Here is a 7,017-nt window from a genome sequence, read left to right as displayed (position 1 = left end):
TTGGTTTCCATGTATCTAATCTCAATCCAATCATCTCATTTATGGATTTGATGATTTGGGTAAAAAACTCCATGAACCCTAGAAATCTAAATTTGGGGATTTCATGTTTATATGTTATGTTGGGTTATGTTTAATGACCTAGATGATATTTTATGGCAATAAATACAATTGGAATAATCAAACTCATCAATGATGGTAGAATCATGTTTGTGCTAGAATTGGAATGGAATTGAGTGAAATGTGAGGAAAACAATGGAATCCTTTGTTTATGAGCATTTTATGAGTATATGATACTCATGAATATGATTTGATACTAATAATATGATTTGAATGCAAGAACATAAAGAATTGAATGATTCCTACTTGAATTTATGGAATATTTGGTCATAAGGGTGTTTTGGGAAAGATATATATTATTACATAAAGTTTGACATATAAGAAGTGAATGTGTAACACCCTGTTCTGAATCGTTTCCTAATGCAGGGTGGTGACCATAAGGTCAGGTATCATCAGGCTTAGGGCCTTTGAGAGAAAGAGATTTACACCCATTTTGGTATGGGTGATGTAATTTAGATGATCCGGGAGTTCGGCTTGTGTTTTGGAGCCAATGGGTATATCGGTAAAGTGTTAGTTTGGGATTTTATGGAAATAGGATTTTGATTTTGGAAGTTTTAAGGCAAGTATGAATTCATAGAAGCGTAGAGCTTCTCGTTACCTTTTCATGGATATAAGGATCGTCAGAAATGGACTTAGAACGAAGAAGTTATGGCCTTCGGAAGTTTAGTGGTTTTTCGGTGAAGACGAGTACGTGGTGTTGGGTTTTGAGCATTCTAACACTCCTAAGGTGTTGGGTATATGTGTTGAACCATTGGGCTTTGTTAAGTTCGGTCCATTGTATACACGGTTTGGGCCTGTCCAACCGTTTGTTTTGTTTAGGGTTTAGTATTTATGGTGCATGCATGCATCAGATTTGTTACGCTTTTGGTGGTTCTTCTTGAACAAGTATTGTAACCCTAGCACACCTCTACAGTAGCAATTCGTATTGAGTTCTTCTGAGGTGGAGCATATTAATCATTCGACATTTGTTTGATTCATCGTGGTGTTCTTTGTTTCCTGATATTTGTTATTAATTCGTTGATATATGTTTGAATCTATCGATCTAAGAGAACTTTATTCTCATCAATTGGTATCAGAGCAGGAGGCTGTGTAAATCATACGCATCTCTTCTGTTTGAAGAATTTTCTTAGGGTTTCCGCTCCTATTGGATCTATTCAGCCGTCATTCCTTCATTGACGTGGTTAATAGATCTCGATATTACCCTATTCGATCTTTACAAGTCTGATTCTTAGCAGATATCCGAAAAAGTTCATCATGTCTCACGAAGATTCACAAACCAATCCGATCAATATCTCCAACATCATTGGATCTACAACCAGAATCTCGATTTTATACACTCAGGATTATGAAGTTTGGACGCATAACTGTGAGGACTACGTAGTTGGCTCAGAAGACAATGGCTATCTTATCTGGGAAGCAATAACATTGGGTCCTTTTGTTCATTCTGGCACAAACAGAACTATCAAAACTCAAAAGGAGTACAACAAACTCCTAACTGATGTGGAGAAGATTCCTCAAGATGAAAAGGATAAGTTATTGTGTAACGTTAAAGCCATGAGAATGATCCGATTTGCTTTACAGTCGGATACCTTTCGTTTGCTAAGCCCATGCACCACATCAAAAGAGATCTGGGATAAACCAAAGAGTTGTATTCCACTGATGAAGACCTAGAGCATTCTATCCAAACTCTATTGCTCTCTGAGTTCGGTGCTTTTCAACAAAAGCCAGATGAAAAACTCATTCAGGCATTCGATCGTTTCAACCATCTCTTGAGCAAGATGATCAAGCACGGTATTGGAAGGGAAGTGATCGAGCAGAAGGTCACATTTATGAATGGTTTAAGACCCGAATGGATGGTTGTGGTATCAAATGTGAAGGCTCATGAACAGTTTAAAACCTATTCATTGGCGAAGATGGTGGGTATTCTCATGTCGCATGAAAGTGTTGTGACATAAGAAGCGAAAGTGGTGTCTGGTATGGGATCCTTGGCCCTTCTCTCTAAGGCGCACAATGTGGCAGAAGATGAAGAAGAGTCTGAAATGTCAGAATGCGATCTGACAAGCGAAGAGTATGCTATGATGGTTTCCAACCCGAAGAGTTTTTCTCGCAAAAAGTTTCCAATTGCCAAGAACCGAAACTGGCAGGGAACCTACAGCTCCGAAAAAGCGAAAGAGGAGAACAAAACTACTCCTCAGAAAGAAGAAGAGAAAAAGGAGAGCAAACTGGTAGGAGACTCCGGATACGATTGCAACTTCTGCCATGGCAAAACTCACTTTGCTAAAGATTGCATGTTGAGAAAGCTATCAGAGAAGAAGGAGGGTGAAGATGATGAAGCATACTATATGTGTAAGCTGGAGGAGATAAAGAAGAAGAAAGCGTCTAACAGTTCGATGAATGCTTGATTGTGCAGGAGAACGTTGTGAATGATGAGTTCGGTGGTGTGGAGGTTTGGTCTACAGACTCTGAAGACGAAGAAGTACGTAAACCCACACATGGCAAGGCGTTTGTGGCGAAAGATGAGAGTGCTGAGTTTATTGGGAGATGCTTGATGGTTTCAGCTGGAGTGTCGCAAATGAGGGGCTACACAACCGAAGGCGAGTATGGTGAGGCGAACCTGAAGGAAGATAAGTGTTTCGCTGCCAAGCCAGTGAGCGATAGGATCGACGATTGCGATCAATTGATCAAGAAGGTACATTCCATTCTCGAAACACTTAAAATTCCTGTAACAAACTATGAAAATGAATTAAACAAATTAAAATTTAAATTTTCTAGTTTAAGTGGTAGGCAAATGCAAACACACCTCACAGCAGCTAACCTAACCGATCAAATTAGCAGGGTGACATCCAAGAGTGAGGAGCGAAGGATGTGGATAGAGAAGACGTAGTTAGAGTTATTTAGGACTAGAGATGAAGTTATTTATTTGCAACGTGATAATTTGAAACTTATGAAACAAAGAAACATTTTTTTCTTGATTGCTAAACGTTTATATACAAATATCACTCAATTGCATTTAGATTGTGAAATTGGCAAAAAGATTCACAAAATGATTTTGCCCTTCCTAGAGTTAAAGGAGGACGAAGTTGATATTGATGGTTATAATTGTGAATCTATTGTCTCTTCAGATAATATCTCTGATGCCTATAGGGTTGGTCTGGACAAAATCGAGTCCTTTATCAAGTCCAAAGACCATAAGGACATGCTCAAAAATCTTTTGGACTAGAACGATAAATTGAAAATCAAGACCGAAACCATACAAAAATTTGACTCATTGAATGCCAAATTAAGTTCAGAAAACAAAATAAATGTTGAAAACACTTCTGAATTTGACGAGGAAAGTGATATGAGCGAAATTTCTGTAGAGGATGTGGTTGACTGTTCAGAATTTGTCAAGAGCGAAACCGAACCTACCAAAGGTCTTGTATCTGAAAATTCAGTTGAGTTCGCTCGAACGTCCCAAGATAAATCCAAGGTTCTGAAACTGAAAGCAGTGGTTTATCAAAAGGTACAAATTGTACCAAACCAAGTATACACCACGTCAGGGGTTACTCAGAAACAAACAGCCGAACTGACAGCGATTGTAAACGAAGATAATGCAGGTGGTTGTGATAGTTACTTTGGTCTGCTCCAATCGACAATGCAGACGAGATTGTCGGTTTATCAGAGAGAACCTCATGGAGGGTTAAAGGCAGATATGTGGCAGAACCAATCAACAAGCCTACAAGTTTTGATGTACCAAGCACAAGTGGTACCAAAGAGAACCCAAGCAAACCAATGACAGCTACAAGCGAAACCTCTTCATTGAAGAGCGAAGCTCATGCTGAGAGACCAAAGCCAAGGGCGAACATACACAAATCTCAACAGCAGCTTGCTGAACAAAAACACCAACGAAACAGAAGATATCAGAAGAATCTTAATGAAAGGAAGCAGTTTTGGAATTCGCAAAACCCCAACTATGTTCGCAAAGAAAAGGCGTCAAATCCACAGGCGAAAGTAAGCTCTCAGACAGATAAGGGTCCATGCACTCACTGTCAATCTTACAGACAAGCGAACCGAAAGCCTACTTTCGGTCCCAGATCAAATGGTGACAAGAACCGAAAGCCCCACTTCGGTCCTAAAGTCCATTCTCCTCATTCAAAACCAAAGGAGAATCCTAACAAGAATGTCAAGGATATCAAGGGAAAAGGGAAGCTTGTTTGTGATGATAGCCTTGATAAGAACCGAAAGCCAAGTTTCGACCCAAATCTAATCCTCCTCATTCTCAACCAAAGCAGAATTCTAACAAGGATATCAAGGATGGAAAGAGGAAAGGGAAGCTTGTCTCTGAAGACAAAACGCTAACAAAGAAGACGTCAGCTAACCCTAGGAATCACAAAAACAAGCCTGTTAAGAATCAAAACAAAAATTCTCAATCTGATTTAAACAAACTCAAAGTTTTTACCATCAAAAGGAAAGACGAAACCACACTAATAAAACGAACTTATATGGTTGATCTTTCTATAGCTATTTCCTGTTCTGTAAAAGGCTCACATGGACCCAAGCAACTTTGGGTTCCTAAATCTGCTTGATTTTTGCAGGTTATAAGTGACGAGCAGTTCGATGACGAATGTGACATTGATAGTGGCTGCTCACGTCACATGACAGGAAGGAGGGAAGAGCTAAGGGAGTTTCGGGCTCTTAAGGATGGTGGATGTGTCAAATACGGGAATAATTCATATGGCACAATCAAAGGCTACGGTATGATCACAAACGAAGAATTATCAATCCGAAAGTTAGCATATGTAGAAGGACTGCAGCACAATCTCATCAGTTTCTCTCAACTGGTTGTGGGAACTGGCTTGAAGTTTTCGTTTGATGATGAAGGTTCTGAGATTGTTGAAAAGAAAACGAAGGCTGTCTTGTTAAAATCCAATCGAAAAGGAGAGATGTATCCACCAAATCTTAACCGGATTCGAGGAAAGCCAGCTGTATGCCTTCTAACGAAAGCACGCTCTGACGAAAGTTGGTTATGGAACCGAAGGCTCTCACATCTCAACTTCAAGGACATCAACAAGTTGGTTATCGGTGATCATGTACGAGGACTTCCACTTCTAAAATTTGATAAGGAACATCTGTGCGCAGCATGTGATATGGGAAAGTAAAGCCGAAAGAGTCATCCCATAATTTTCAACACAAAGATAATTGAACCTCTTGAGCTTCTTCACATCGATCTATGTGGTCCTTCGGCCATAGAAAGCATCGGTGGTAGTAAGTATATTCTGGTTATTGTTGATGACTTTTCACGTTTCACCTGGGTTTTCTTTCTTAAACAGAAATCAGAGGCAACTCCAAACCTCAAAGCATTTATAAAGCAAGTGGAACTTCAATTAAGAAAGCTGGTTAGAAATGTCTGAAGTGACAATGGGATGGAATTCAAAAACCAAGAGTTTGAAGAATTCCTCGCTGAAAAGGGAGTGACTCACAACTTCTCTGCTCCCTATACTCCACAACAAAATGGTGTAGTTGAAAGGCGAAACCATTCGTTGTGTGAAGCAGCCCGAACCATGCTCAGTTTCGCTTCTCTACCTCTCTACTTCTGGGCTGATGCAATTGCTGCTGCCTGCTATACCCAGAACCGAACCTTCCTCAACAAGATATTTTCCATCACTTCATACAAAATCTTGAATAACCGCAAGCCAAATGTCACCTTTGATGATAATTATGTGAAGAAAATGCAATCCAGCGAAGTACCAACAGAGGACATCTTTCCAAAATCAGGTCAAGTCTCGGTTCCAATTTCCAATATATTTGAAGAATACGTGTTGCTCTTTGATGAACCTGAGAGAGCAATTCATTCTGAGGCAAAGGCAGCTGACAACAAGATCGATAACTTGAAGAAAATCATCGATGAAGCAGCAAAAGAAATGGAAAGCGAACATCAAGGACCAACAGAACAGCCCGATCCAAGCGAACCTCGAGATCAAGGCGAACCCAAAAGCTCAAGTGATTCTACTCATAAGTGTTCTACATTCCAGGAGGAGAACCCATCTCCAACAATGACCAATGAAAGTCCAATCGAGGGGGAGAATTCTGAACCGAATGTTGAACTTGTTTCGTCATTCGAGGGGGAGAAAAACAATACAAATGACGAAGATTTTCAATCAGAATTCAAAGAAGAAATAAATGTCGAATTGAATCCTGCATATGATCCAAACTACCCTCCTCTCACAAAATGGACTAAAGATCATCCAAAAACTCAAGTAATCGGTGAAACATCTGAGGGAGTTCTTACTCGGTCTTAAATAAAAGCGAAGCAAACTGCTCTGTTCTCTCAAGTAGAATTTTGCATGTTTAATTCGTTCGTCTCTAAAATAGAACCAAAAACGGTTAATATTGCACTTGATCACTCTGATAGGGTACAGGCAATGCAAGACGAACTTCATGAGTTTGAGCGAAATCGAGTCTGGAGACTGATTCCCACATCGAAGGATGCATCTGTGGTTGGATTGAAATGGGTTTTCAGGAACAAGATGGATAAAGAAGGGAATGTCATTCGCAACAAGGCAAGGCTGGTAGTCAAGGGATATTGTCAGGAAAAAGGTATAGATTACGAAGAAACCTTCGCTCCTGTAGCAAGGTTAGAATCAGTTCAGATTTTTCTAGCATACGCTGCTCGCAATAATTTTGAAGATTTTCAAATGGACGTCAAGTGTGCCTTTCTGAATGGAGAATTAGAAGAGATTGTATATGTTGAGCGACCACCGGGTTTCGTGAATGAAAAGCATCCTGATCATTGCTATATTCTGGATAAAGCGGTCTATGGTTTAAAGCAAGCTCCAAGAGCCTGACAGGGACCCGAAGGTATATTTATCAATCAGGAGGCTTACACAAAGACCTTACTGGCTAAGTTTGTCATGATGGGAG

The sequence above is a fragment of the Lactuca virosa genome, chromosome 5, assembly GCF_052849685.1.
Source record: "Lactuca virosa cultivar CGN04683 chromosome 5, Lactuca_virosa_CGN04683_v6, whole genome shotgun sequence".
Lineage (NCBI taxonomy): Eukaryota > Viridiplantae > Streptophyta > Magnoliopsida > Asterales > Asteraceae > Lactuca > Lactuca virosa.
The sequence above is the reverse complement of the archived record's forward strand: the minus strand, read 5'-3'. Positions refer to the sequence as shown.